This window comes from Hyla sarda, unplaced genomic scaffold (genome assembly GCF_029499605.1).
Source record: "Hyla sarda isolate aHylSar1 unplaced genomic scaffold, aHylSar1.hap1 scaffold_816, whole genome shotgun sequence".
Taxonomy (NCBI): Eukaryota; Metazoa; Chordata; class Amphibia; order Anura; family Hylidae; genus Hyla; species Hyla sarda.
Genome location: NW_026610843.1, coordinates 4,614 through 19,733, shown reverse-complemented (window position 1 = coordinate 19,733; position 15,120 = coordinate 4,614). Strand labels below are relative to the sequence as shown.

Sequence of the window (15,120 nt, the reverse complement as noted above, 5' to 3'; positions counted from 1 at the left end):
TATAATCTATGAACAGCTTCTTATATAACACAACCTTGTCTCAGGTACAGAGATTAGGAACATTTATGATCCTTAGTCCCTGTTTTTTATTTGTAGGAATCCCCTTTATCAATATAGTTTTTTTTTTTTATCAGAAAGATTTATTAAGGTTTTTGTTTAGTTTTTGACAAAACATAAAAAACACACATGAACAAATCAAAACAACCCCCCATCCCTTCCCCCCACCCCCAGGAATGACACCTCCCTCCAGGTTCTTATGGCAAATATAAACTAGAGCACCATGTTATAACCCGTGTAGCAGTCACCAAAAAAGAAAAGAAAAGCCTTGGAAGACACATTAGGAGTAGGAGAATATTATACTGGGCTATAAGGGAAGGAAAATAAGAAAAAAAAACATGAAACAAAAGAATCACCACACATTTAGGCCGACACAGAGCAAAGACACATCAATATATGTAAACCAATAAAGGGAGGACACAAAGACCACATCACCCAAGAAAAGAAGCATATCATCAGCATATAGAGCTATGCGTTTATCTTACCAAATTACCCAGGGCCTCCTCCAACTCTCTCAAAGTATGTTCAGGAAGTCTCTCTGGGTCTGCGACAGGGCTGCCACTGGGATAGAGGAAACAAATTGATACACAGTAACATCATCATAAAACTATTTGGAGGAATACGTCTCCTCATAAGAGGAGACTAACACATCAAGAATTTTAGCATCTTCCTGCACCAGAGACCCAGCACCATTGCAGAGACAAAGAATGGCCATGGACTCCTGCTGCACCCGAATCATACGTGCCAGTAAACGGCCAGTGCTTTCCCCACTTTCAAAATATTGCTGCTGCTGAAAAAACCTTTATTATCCGCCATGTGCAGTAGATGTACATACAGTAGAGTGCTCAAAGACTGCCAGCGAACCTGAACAGCACCAGACAGGCTCCCAAGGAACTCCCTCTCAGCAAAAAGCACCTGCCATTGCAACAACTCCTGTATTCCTTGATTCTTCAATTTACATGTGGTAATGTCTCTAATAAACACACCCGGGACAAAAGCCTTCAGAGAATCCCACACTACCCCCAACAAAGCTGAGCCACAATTAATTTCCAGGAAAGATTCAATATCCGCTACCAGGGTGTGACCTATTGTAGGTACCTGAAGCCAGATTGGAATAAAATGCCACAAGGACCCCCTAACTCTAGGACTAGAACTTAAGTTAAGGTGTACATGAATAGGAGAATGATCCGATAAATGACAGGGGAGATATTCCACCAACGCCACCCATGGGAAGATCAGCTCATTACCCAGCACTAAATCAATACGTGACAGAGTACCATGGGAACTAGAGTCGCAGGAATACTGCCTACCTGCAGGATTGCACCAACTCCATAAGTCAACCCACCCAGCTTCCTCTACAAACCTAGTCAGACCGGTAACAGAAGACTCTATAGGGGCCCCTCTACCCCCAAATTAATCTATGGACGGATTCAAAAGATCATTTAAATCTCCTACCAGAAGAAGGGGCACATCTGGCAGGGAAGAGACAAAGGACACCACCCTCCTTACTACATCACTAGAATATGGGGTAGGGATATATATTGCAGCCAATATAAAAGGCACATGGTAAAATTCGCCATAAAGGCACACAAAGCGACCATCAGGGTCAATCAAACTAGAAAAACACTTAATAATAAAGTGTGCAATAAAACTGTATTGCACACCTAATGTGGGGAACTGTACTACACACCTAATGTGCGGGGACTTGTACTGCCAACCTAATGTGCGGTGACTTATACTGCACCTAATCTGGGGGAACTACAACCTAATGTGGGGGAACTATGCTGCACCTAATGTGGGGGAACTGTCGGGGGGGCCATCATAATGAAGTTCTCCGTCTTCCAGACAGCCTTAATGTGGCCCTGGGGTGGGGGGGGGGAACAGCATTGTATTAAGTGGAGGGGACAGGGGTGGGATACAGCAGTGTATTTGGGGGGGGCTGGGGGGGGATCAGCATTGTATAAGGGGGAGGGGTGGATCAGCATTGTAATAGGGGAGATGGGAGGGGGGATCAGCAGTGTATTAAGGGGGATGGGAGGGGGGATCAGCAGTGTATTAGGGGGGGTGGCAGCAGTGTTTTGGGGGGATAGAAGGGGAGGGGGGTCAGCATTGTATTAGGGGGAGGGGGATTAGCATTGTATTAGGGGGAGAGGGGCTCAGCATTGTATTAGGGGGAGAGGGGCTCAGCATTGTATTAGGGGGAGGGTGGATCAGCATTGCATTAGGGGGGATGGGAGGGGGATCAGCAGTGTATTAGGGGGATGGGAGGGGGATCAGCAGTGTATTAGGGGGGATGGGAGAGGAAGGGGTCAGCATTAGGGGGAGGGGAGAGGAACAGCAGTGTATTGGGGATGGGAGAGGAGGGGAATAGCAGTGTATTAGGGGGAGGGGATCAGCAGTATATTAGGGATAGGGGGGTCTGCAGTGTATTTGATTAGGGAGTTAGCATTGTATTAAAACTCAGGAGTGTAGACGAGTGTAGGATCAGGGGTATAGAGGAGTGTACATGGATGATAAAGGGGTGTATGTGGGTGACAGAGGGGTGTTGGGGGTGTAGAGGAGTGTACATGGGTAACATAGGGGCAGGGCCGGACAGGCCTAACGGGATACCGGGAAATTTCCCGATGGGCCGCTTTGAGATGTGGCTGCATTTTTTTGCCCTCCAGCGGCCACCAGGGCCGGATCATCATTGGCGCTTATGGAGCGTCTGCTCCGGCCCCCGTGCCCGCAGAGGGCACCAGTCACATTAGGGACATCCCTGTGTCCTGAAAAATCTTTTCGGGACACAAGGATGCCCCGGTTACCTCTCTGCAGCCCCGCATTAACTTTAAAAACGCAGGGGCCTCGGGGAGGTAGCGCACGCAGGGACGTCACTGATGTCCCGTGCGTGCGCCCATAGTAACAGAGCGGAGCAGTGAGGAGGACGAACGTGCATGGTAAGTGACCAGCGGCACATCATCTTCAGTGTTCTGACCACCCCACCTCCGGTCCCGGACCTACTGCTATGGCCCTTAGGCCATAGCAGTAGATTGTGACGCCGGAGTGGTGGTCGGAATACTGAAGTGGGGCAGTAAACAGGCATTCAGCCTCCAGCCATACACTGTGTATGGCTGAAGGCTGAATGTCTGTGGGGGAACTGTACTGCACCTAATGTGGGGGACTATACTTCCCTAATGTGGGGGACTATACTGCACCTAATGTGGGGGAACTATACTGCACCTAATGTGGGAAACTATACTGCACCTAATGTGGGGAACTATACTGCCAACCTAATGTGGGGAACTATACTGCACCTAATGTGGGGAACTATACTGTCAACCTAATGTGGGGGAACTGTACTGTACCTAATGTGGGGGAACTGTACTGTACCTAATGTGGGGGAACTGTACTGCACCTAATGTGGAGGAACTGTACTGCACCTAATGTGGGGAACTAAACTGCACCTAATGTGGGGGAACTGTACTATGCACCTAATGTGGGGGAACTGTACTGCACACCAAATGTGGGGGAACGGTACTAAGCACCTAATGTGGGGAACTGTATTGCACACCAAATGTGGGGGAACTTTACTGCACATCTAATGTGGGCGAACTGTACTGCACCTAATGTGAGGGAACTATACTACACCTAATGTGGGGGAACTGTAGTGCACACCTAATGTGGGGGAACTGTACTGCACACCTAATGTGCGGGGACTTGTACTGCCAACCTTATGTGCGGGGACTTATACTGCACGTAATCTGGGGGAACTACAACCTAATGTGGGGGAACTATACTGCACCTAATGTGGGGGAACTGTCGGGGGGGGGGGGGGGCATCATAATTAAGTACTCCGTCTTCCAGACAGCCTTAATGTGGCCCTGGGGTGGGGGGAACAGCATTATATTAAGTGGAGGGGACAGGGGTGGGATACAGCAGTGTATTTGAGGGAGCCGGGGGGGGGGGGGATCAGCATTGTATAAGGGGGAGGGGTGGATCAGCATTGTAATAGGGGAGATGGGAGGGGGGATCAGCAGTGTATTAGGGAGGGTGGGAGGGGGGATCAGCAGTGTATTAGGGGGGATGGCAGCAGTGTTTTGGGGGATAGAAGGGGAGGGGGGTCAGCATTGTATTAGGGGGAGGGGGGATCAGCATTGTATTAGGGGGAGAGGGGCTCAGCATTGTATTAGCGGGAGGGTGGATAAGCATTGCATTAGGGGGGATGGGAGGGGGATCAGCAGTGTATTAGGGGGATGGGAGGGGGATCAGCAGTGTATTAGGGGGGATGGGAGAGGAAGGGGGTCAGCATTAGGAGGAGGGGAGGGGAACAGCAGTGTATTAGGGGGGATGGGAGAGGAGGGGAATAGCAGTGTATTAGGGGGAGGGGATCAGCAGTTGGGGGTGTAGAGGAGTGTACATGGGTAACATAGGGGCAGGGCCGGACAGGCCTACCGGGATACCTGGAAATTTCCCGATGGGCCGCTTTGAGATGTGGCTGCATTTTTTTGTCCTCCAGCGGCCGCCAGGGCCGGATCATCATTGGCGCTTATGGAGCGTCTGCTCCGGCCCCCGTGCCCGCAGGGGGCACCAGTCACATTAGGGACATCCCTGTGTCCTGAAAAATCTTTTCGGGACACAAGGATGCCCCGGTTACCTCTCTGCGGCCCCACATTAACTTTAAAAACGCAGGGGCCTCCGGGAGGTAGCGCATGCAGGGACGTCACTGATGTCCCGTGCGTGCGCCCATAGTAACAGAGCGGAGCAGTGAGGAGGACGAACGTGCATGGTAAGTGACCAGCGGCACGTCATCTTCAGTGTTCCGACCACCCCACCTCCGGTCCCGGGACCTACTGCTCTGGCCCATAGGCCATAGCAGTAGATTGTGACCCCGGAGTGGTGGTCGGTATAGTGAAGTGGGGCAGTAAACAGGCATAAAGCCTCCAGCCATACACTGTATATGGCTGAAGGCTGAATGTCTGTGGGGGAACTGTACTGCACCTAATGTGGGGGACTATACTGCTCCTAATGTGGGGGACTATACTGCACCTAATGTGGGGAACTATACTGCACCTATGTGGGGAACTATACTGCACCTAATGTGGGGAACTATACTGCACCTAATGTGGGGAACTATACTGCCAACCTAATGTGGGGAACTATACTGCACCTAATGTGGGGAACTATACTGTCAACCTAATGTGGGGGAACTGTACTGTACCTAATGTGGGGGAACTGTACTGCACCTAATGTGGGGGAACTGTACTGCACCTAATGTGGGGGAACTATACTGCACCTAATGTGGGGGAACTGTACTAAGCACCTAATGTGGGGGAACTGTATTGCACACCAAATGTGGGGGAACTGTACTAAGCACCTAATGTGGGGGAACTGTATTGCACACCAAATGTGGGGGAACTTTACTGCACATCTAATGTGGGGGAACTGTACTGCACCTAATGTAGGGGAACTATACTACACCTAATGTGGGGGAACTGTACTGCACACCTAATGTGGGGGAACTGTATTGCACACCAAATGTAGGGGAACTGTACTAAGCACCTAATGTGGGGGAACTGTATTGCACACCAAATGTGGGGGAACTTTACTGCACCTAATGTAGGGGAACTATACTACACCTAATGTGGGGGAACTGTACTGCACACCTAATGTGGGGGAACTGTAGTGCACACCTAATGTGAGGGAACTGTACTGCACACCTAATGTGCGGGGACTTGTACTGCCAACCTAATGTGCGGGGACTTATACTGCACCTAATCTGGGGGAACTACAACCTAATGTGGGGGAAGCCTTAATCTAGCCCTGGGGGGAACAGGATTGTATTAAGTGGAGGGGGACAGGGGTGGGATACAGCAGTGTATTGGGGGAGGGGGCAGGGGGGATTAGCATTGTATTAGGGGGAGGGGTGGATCAGCATTGTATTTGGGGAGATGGGAGGGGGGATCAGCAGTATATTAGGGTGGATGGGAGGGGGGATCAGCAGTATATTAGGGGGGATGGCAGCAGTGTTTTGGGGGGATGGAAGGGGAGGGCGGTCAGCATTGTATTAGGAGGAGGGGGTGATCAGTATTGTATTAGGGGGATGGGTAAAAAGCATTGTATTAAGGGAATGGGGGAATCAGCATTGTATTAGGGGGAGGGGGGATCAGCATGGGTGTAGAAGAGTGTAAATGGGTGACGGGTGGGCACAGGGGGTGACAGAGGGGTGGACAGGGGTGACAAAGGGACAGAACAGATGGACATAGGTGACAAGGATGTGGCCAGTGGGGTAAAGAATGGGGGAGGGGGAACATGGGTGACAGCGGGGTGGCCAAGGTGGACATGGATGACAGGAGGGTGTACATGGGAGACAAGGGGGTTAGAGGGGTGGACAGGGGTGACAAGGGGGTAAAAGAGGGTGGACAGGAGTGACAAAGGGACAGAGGGGACAATAGGGAATGTACATGGGTGACAGAGAGGTAGACGTGGGCATGGGTGACAGAGAGGTAGACGTGGGGGGGGGTTGGGGGTTGTCAGAGGGGTGGACAGATATGGTGAACATAGATAACAGGTGTTGGAAAGGGTTGGCCAAGGTAGACAGGGATGACAAGAGGGTGGACTCGGGAGAAAGGGGGGTGGACATGGGGGGGCGGGGGTTAACAGGGGTGAGGGGTGGACAAGGATGACAAGGGGAATAAAAGAGGAGGGCAGAGGGGTAAAACAATTAATAAAATAATTCAACCGCCCCTTTCAAAATTAAAGGGCATACATTCCTATTACATGATTAACTGTTTTATATATTATAAAAAAAATGTGATAAAATATTTTGTAAAAAATATTTAAAATGTACAAAATATTTTAAGTTAGAAAAAATCATTTAGATCCCTATGTATTCCTTTATTTATTTATTTTTTGTTCCCTTTTCTTATGCGGTTTCATAATCCCTGAGATAAGTAGTTCTGGCCCTAGAGTGTTATATATATTAGCGTCTGTAGCATGCATAAGGAGCATGTTATCATACTGGTGTCTTTTTACAGATGACTGATGCCCGGTGAGAAGGTGAACCCTCGTCAGCTGCACGAAAGGAACCACGAGACAGGTAATTAATATTTATATTAATTACTGATAACAATCAGGCTAGATGTAAAACCTAGACCTGTAGAGATGTCATAGTCTCTCCCTTATACATGAAGATATATGTGTTGTTAATAAGTATATAATCTATGAACAGCTTCTTATATAACACAACCTTGTCTCAGGTACAGAGATTAGGAACATTTATGATCCTTAGTCCCTGTTTTTTATTTGTAGGAATCCCCTTTATCAATATAGTTTTTTTTTTTTATCAGAAAGATTTATTAAGGTTTTTGTTTAGTTTTTGACAAAACATAAAAAACACACATGAACAAATCAAAACAACCCCCCATCCCTTCCCCCCACCCCCAGGAATGACACCTCCCTCCAGGTTCTTATGGCAAATATAAACTAGAGCACCATGTTATAACCCGTGTAGCAGTCACCAAAAAAGAAAAGAAAAGCCTTGGAAGACACATTAGGAGTAGGAGAATATTATACTGGGCTATAAGGGAAGGAAAATAAGAAAAAAAAACATGAAACAAAAGAATCACCACACATTTAGGCCGACACAGAGCAAAGACACATCAATATATGTAAACCAATAAAGGGAGGACACAAAGACCACATCACCCAAGAAAAGAAGCATATCATCAGCATATAGAGCTATGCGTTTATCTTACCAAATTACCCAGGGCCTCCTCCAACTCTCTCAAAGTATGTTCAGGAAGTCTCTCTGGGTCTGCGACAGGGCTGCCACTGGGATAGAGGAAACAAATTGATACACAGTAACATCATCATAAAACTATTTGGAGGAATACGTCTCCTCATAAGAGGAGACTAACACATCAAGAATTTTAGCATCTTCCTGCACCAGAGACCCAGCACCATTGCAGAGACAAAGAATGGCCATGGACTCCTGCTGCACCCGAATCATACGTGCCAGTAAACGGCCAGTGCTTTCCCCACTTTCAAAATATTGCTGCTGCTGAAAAAACCTTTATTATCCGCCATGTGCAGTAGATGTACATACAGTAGAGTGCTCAAAGACTGCCAGCGAACCTGAACAGCACCAGACAGGCTCCCAAGGAACTCCCTCTCAGCAAAAAGCACCTGCCATTGCAACAACTCCTGTATTCCTTGATTCTTCAATTTACATGTGGTAATGTCTCTAATAAACACACCCGGGACAAAAGCCTTCAGAGAATCCCACACTACCCCCAACAAAGCTGAGCCACAATTAATTTCCAGGAAAGATTCAATATCTGCTACCAGGGTGTGACCTATTGTAGGTACCTGAAGCCAGATTGGAATAAAATGCCACAAGGACCCCCTAACTCTAGGACTAGAACTTAAGTTAAGGTGTACATGAATAGGAGAATGATCCGATAAATGACAGGGGAGATATTCCACCAACGCCACCCATGGGAAGATCAGCTCATTACCCAGCACTAAATCAATACGTGACAGAGTACCATGGGAACTAGAGTCGCAGGAATACTGCCTACCTGCAGGATTGCACCAACTCCATAAGTCAACCCACCCAGCTTCCTCTACAAACCTAGTCAGACCGGTAACAGAAGACTCTATAGGGGCCCCTCTACCCCCAAATTAATCTATGGACGGATTCAAAAGATCATTTAAATCTCCTACCAGAAGAAGGGGCACATCTGGCAGGGAAGAGACAAAGGACACCACCCTCCTTACTACATCACTAGAATATGGGGTAGGGATATATATTGCAGCCAATATAAAAGGCACATGGTAAAATTCGCCATAAAGGCACACAAAGCGACCATCAGGGTCAATCAAACTAGAAAAACACTTAATAATAAAGTGTGCAATAAAACTGTATTGCACACCTAATGTGGGGAACTGTACTACACACCTAATGTGCGGGGACTTGTACTGCCAACCTAATGTGCGGTGACTTATACTGCACCTAATCTGGGGGAACTACAACCTAATGTGGGGGAACTATGCTGCACCTAATGTGGGGGAACTGTCGGGGGGGCCATCATAATGAAGTTCTCCGTCTTCCAGACAGCCTTAATGTGGCCCTGGGGTGGGGGGGGGAACAGCATTGTATTAAGTGGAGGGGACAGGGGTGGGATACAGCAGTGTATTTGGGGGGGGCTGGGGGGGGATCAGCATTGTATAAGGGGGAGGGGTGGATCAGCATTGTAATAGGGGAGATGGGAGGGGGGATCAGCAGTGTATTAAGGGGGATGGGAGGGGGGATCAGCAGTGTATTAGGGGGGGTGGCAGCAGTGTTTTGGGGGGATAGAAGGGGAGGGGGGTCAGCATTGTATTAGGGGGAGGGGGATTAGCATTGTATTAGGGGGAGAGGGGCTCAGCATTGTATTAGGGGGAGAGGGGCTCAGCATTGTATTAGGGGGAGGGTGGATCAGCATTGCATTAGGGGGGATGGGAGGGGGATCAGCAGTGTATTAGGGGGATGGGAGGGGGATCAGCAGTGTATTAGGGGGGATGGGAGAGGAAGGGGTCAGCATTAGGGGGAGGGGAGAGGAACAGCAGTGTATTGGGGATGGGAGAGGAGGGGAATAGCAGTGTATTAGGGGGAGGGGATCAGCAGTATATTAGGGATAGGGGGGTCTGCAGTGTATTTGATTAGGGAGTTAGCATTGTATTAAAACTCAGGAGTGTAGACGAGTGTAGGATCAGGGGTATAGAGGAGTGTACATGGATGATAAAGGGGTGTATGTGGGTGACAGAGGGGTGTTGGGGGTGTAGAGGAGTGTACATGGGTAACATAGGGGCAGGGCCGGACAGGCCTAACGGGATACCGGGAAATTTCCCGATGGGCCGCTTTGAGATGTGGCTGCATTTTTTTTGCCCTCCAGCGGCCACCAGGGCCGGATCATCATTGGCGCTTATGGAGCGTCTGCTCCGGCCCCCGTGCCCGCAGAGGGCACCAGTCACATTAGGGACATCCCTGTGTCCTGAAAAATCTTTTCGGGACACAAGGATGCCCCGGTTACCTCTCTGCAGCCCCGCATTAACTTTAAAAACGCAGGGGCCTCGGGGAGGTAGCGCACGCAGGGACGTCACTGATGTCCCGTGCGTGCGCCCATAGTAACAGAGCGGAGCAGTGAGGAGGACGAACGTGCATGGTAAGTGACCAGCGGCACATCATCTTCAGTGTTCTGACCACCCCACCTCCGGTCCCGGGACCTACTGCTATGGCCCTTAGGCCATAGCAGTAGATTGTGACGCCGGAGTGGTGGTCGGAATACTGAAGTGGGGCAGTAAACAGGCATTCAGCCTCCAGCCATACACTGTGTATGGCTGAAGGCTGAATGTCTGTGGGGGAACTGTACTGCACCTAATGTGGGGGACTATACTTCCCTAATGTGGGGGACTATACTGCACCTAATGTGGGGGAACTATACTGCACCTAATGTGGGAAACTATACTGCACCTAATGTGGGGAACTATACTGCCAACCTAATGTGGGGAACTATACTGCACCTAATGTGGGGAACTATACTGTCAACCTAATGTGGGGGAACTGTACTGTACCTAATGTGGGGGAACTGTACTGTACCTAATGTGGGGGAACTGTACTGCACCTAATGTGGAGGAACTGTACTGCACCTAATGTGGGGAACTAAACTGCACCTAATGTGGGGGAACTGTACTATGCACCTAATGTGGGGGAACTGTACTGCACACCAAATGTGGGGGAACGGTACTAAGCACCTAATGTGGGGAACTGTATTGCACACCAAATGTGGGGGAACTTTACTGCACATCTAATGTGGGCGAACTGTACTGCACCTAATGTGAGGGAACTATACTACACCTAATGTGGGGGAACTGTAGTGCACACCTAATGTGGGGGAACTGTACTGCACACCTAATGTGCGGGGACTTGTACTGCCAACCTTATGTGCGGGGACTTATACTGCACGTAATCTGGGGGAACTACAACCTAATGTGGGGGAACTATACTGCACCTAATGTGGGGGAACTGTCGGGGGGGGGGGGGGGCATCATAATTAAGTACTCCGTCTTCCAGACAGCCTTAATGTGGCCCTGGGGTGGGGGGAACAGCATTATATTAAGTGGAGGGGACAGGGGTGGGATACAGCAGTGTATTTGAGGGAGCCGGGGGGGGGGGGGATCAGCATTGTATAAGGGGGAGGGGTGGATCAGCATTGTAATAGGGGAGATGGGAGGGGGGATCAGCAGTGTATTAGGGAGGGTGGGAGGGGGGATCAGCAGTGTATTAGGGGGGATGGCAGCAGTGTTTTGGGGGATAGAAGGGGAGGGGGGTCAGCATTGTATTAGGGGGAGGGGGGATCAGCATTGTATTAGGGGGAGAGGGGCTCAGCATTGTATTAGCGGGAGGGTGGATAAGCATTGCATTAGGGGGGATGGGAGGGGGATCAGCAGTGTATTAGGGGGATTGGAGGAGGATCAGCAGTGTATTAGGGGGGATGGGAGAGAAAGGGGGTCAGCATTAGGAGGAGGGGAGGGGAACAGCAGTGTATTAGGGGGGATGGGAGAGGAGGGGAATAGCAGTGTATTAGGGGGAGGGGATCAGCAGTTGGGGGTGTAGAGGAGTGTACATGGGTAACATAGGGGCAGGGCCGGACAGGCCTACCGGGATACCTGGAAATTTCCCGATGGGCCGCTTTGAGATGTGGCTGCATTTTTTTGTCCTCCAGCGGCCGCCAGGGCCGGATCATCATTGGCGCTTATGGAGCGTCTGCTCCGGCCCCCGTGCCCGCAGGGGGCACCAGTCACATTAGGGACATCCCTGTGTCCTGAAAAATCTTTTCGGGACACAAGGATGCCCCGGTTACCTCTCTGCGGCCCCACATTAACTTTAAAAACGCAGGGGCCTCCGGGAGGTAGCGCATGCAGGGACGTCACTGATGTCCCGTGCGTGCGCCCATAGTAACAGAGCGGAGCAGTGAGGAGGACGAACGTGCATGGTAAGTGACCAGCGGCACGTCATCTTCAGTGTTCCGACCACCCCACCTCCGGTCCCGGGACCTACTGCTCTGGCCCATAGGCCATAGCAGTAGATTGTGACCCCGGAGTGGTGGTCGGTATAGTGAAGTGGGGCAGTAAACAGGCATAAAGCCTCCAGCCATACACTGTATATGGCTGAAGGCTGAATGTCTGTGGGGGAACTGTACTGCACCTAATGTGGGGGACTATACTGCTCCTAATGTGGGGGACTATACTGCACCTAATGTGGGGAACTATACTGCACCTATGTGGGGAACTATACTGCACCTAATGTGGGGAACTATACTGCACCTAATGTGGGGAACTATACTGTCAACCTAATGTGGGGGAACTGTACTGTACCTAATGTGGGGGAACTGTACTGCACCTAATGTGGGGGAACTGTACTGCACCTAATGTGGGGGAACTATACTGCACCTAATGTGGGGGAACTGTACTAAGCACCTAATGTGGGGGAACTGTATTGCACACCAAATGTGGGGGAACTGTACTAAGCACCTAATGTGGGGGAACTGTATTGCACACCAAATGTGGGGGAACTTTACTGCACATCTAATGTGGGGGAACTGTACTGCACCTAATGTAGGGGAACTATACTACACCTAATGTGGGGGAACTGTACTGCACACCTAATGTGGGGGAACTGTATTGCACACCAAATGTAGGGGAACTGTACTAAGCACCTAATGTGGGGGAACTGTATTGCACACCAAATGTGGGGGAACTTTACTGCACCTAATGTAGGGGAACTATACTACACCTAATGTGGGGGAACTGTACTGCACACCTAATGTGGGGGAACTGTAGTGCACACCTAATGTGAGGGAACTGTACTGCACACCTAATGTGCGGGGACTTGTACTGCCAACCTAATGTGCGGGGACTTATACTGCACCTAATCTGGGGGAACTACAACCTAATGTGGGGGAAGCCTTAATCTAGCCCTGGGGGGAACAGGATTGTATTAAGTGGAGGGGGACAGGGGTGGGATACAGCAGTGTATTGGGGGAGGGGGCAGGGGGGATTAGCATTGTATTAGGGGGAGGGGTGGATCAGCATTGTATTTGGGGAGATGGGAGGGGGGATCAGCAGTATATTAGGGTGGATGGGAGGGGGGATCAGCAGTATATTAGGGGGGATGGCAGCAGTGTTTTGGGGGGATGGAAGGGGAGGGCGGTCAGCATTGTATTAGGAGGAGGGGGTGATCAGTATTGTATTAGGGGGATGGGTAAAAAGCATTGTATTAAGGGAATGGGGGAATCAGCATTGTATTAGGGGGAGGGGGGATCAGCATGGGTGTAGAAGAGTGTAAATGGGTGACGGGTGGGCACAGGGGGTGACAGAGGGGTGGACAGGGGTGACAAAGGGACAGAACAGATGGACATAGGTGACAAGGATGTGGCCAGTGGGGTAAAGAATGGGGGGAGGGGGAACATGGGTGACAGCGGGGTGGCCAAGGTGGACATGGATGACAGGAGGGTGTACATGGGAGACAAGGGGGTTAGAGGGGTGGACAGGGGTGACAAGGGGGTAAAAGAGGGTGGACAGGAGTGACAAAGGGACAGAGGGGACAATAGGGAATGTACATGGGTGACAGAGAGGTAGACGTGGGCATGGGTGACAGAGAGGTAGACGTGGGGGGGGGTTGGGGGTTGTCAGAGGGGTGGACGGATATGGTGAACATAGATAACAGGTGTTGGAAAGGGTTGGCCAAGGTAGACAGGGATGACAAGAGGGTGGACTCGGGAGAAAGGGGGGTGGACATGGGGGGGCGGGGGTTAACAGGGGTGAGGGGTGGACAAGGATGACAAGGGGAATAAAAGAGGAGGGCAGAGGGGTAAAACAATTAATAAAATAATTCAACCGCCCCTTTCAAAATTAAAGGGCATACATTCCTATTACATGATTAACTGTTTTATATATTATAAAAAAAATGTGATAAAATATTTTATAAAAAATATTTAAAATGTACAAAATATTTTAAGTTAGAAAAAATCATTTAGATCCCTATGTATTCCTTTATTTATTTATTTTTTGTTCCCTTTTCTTATGCGGTTTCATAATCCCTGAGATAAGTAGTTCTGGCCCTAGAGTGTTATATATATTAGCGTCTGTAGCATGTATAAGGAGCATGTTATCATACTGGTGTCTTTTTACAGATGACTGATGCCCGGTGAGAAGGTGAACCCTCGTCAGCTGCACGAAAGGAACCACGAGACAGGTAATTAATATTTATATTAATTACTGATAACAATCAGGCTAGATGTAAAATCTAGACCTGTAGAGATGTCATAGTCTCTCCCTTATACATGAAGATATATGTGTTGTTAATAAGTATATCATCTATGAACAGCTTCTTATATAACACAACCTTGTCTCAGGTACAGAGATTAGGAACATTTATGATCCTTAGTCCCTGTTTTTTATTTGTAGGAATCCCCTTTATCAATATAGTTTTTTTTTTTATCAGAAAGATTTATTAAGGTTTTTGTTTAGTTTTTGACAAAACATAAAAAACACACATGAACAAATCAAAACAACCCCCCATCCCTTCCCCCCACCCCCAGGAATGACACCTCCCTCCAGGTTCTTATGGCAAATATAAACTAGAGCACCATGTTATAACCCGTGTAGCAGTCACCAAAAAAGAAAAGAAAAGCCTTGGAAGACACATTAGGAGTAGGAGAATATTATACTGGGCTATAAGGGAAGGAAAATAAGAAAAAAAAACATGAAACAAAAGAATCACCACACATTTAGGCCGACACAGAGCAAAGACACATCAATATATGTAAACCAATAAAGGGAGGACACAAAGACCACATCACCCAAGAAAAGAAGCATATCATCAGCATATAGAGCTATGCGTTTATCTTACCAAATTACCCAGGGCCTCCTCCAACTCTCTCAAAGTATGTTCAGGAAGTCTCTCTGGGTCTGCGACAGGGCTGCCACTGGGATAGAGGAAACAAATTGATACACAGTAACATCATCATAAAACTATTTGGA

The 15,120-nt window shown here is 49.1% G+C and overlaps 1 long non-coding RNA gene across 1 annotated transcript in view; it reads left to right on the top strand.

Moving 5' to 3' along the window:
- The window catches only part of LOC130347214 (uncharacterized), an 86,103-nt gene extending 71,775 nt beyond the window's left edge, over positions 1-14,328 (top strand). The window contains exons 4-5 of the long non-coding RNA XR_008885188.1: positions 7,071-7,132; positions 14,271-14,328. This is a non-coding gene — a long non-coding RNA (uncharacterized LOC130347214). The remainder of the gene's footprint in view (positions 1-7,070; positions 7,133-14,270) is intronic.
- The last annotated feature ends 792 nt before the right edge of the window (positions 14,329-15,120 follow it).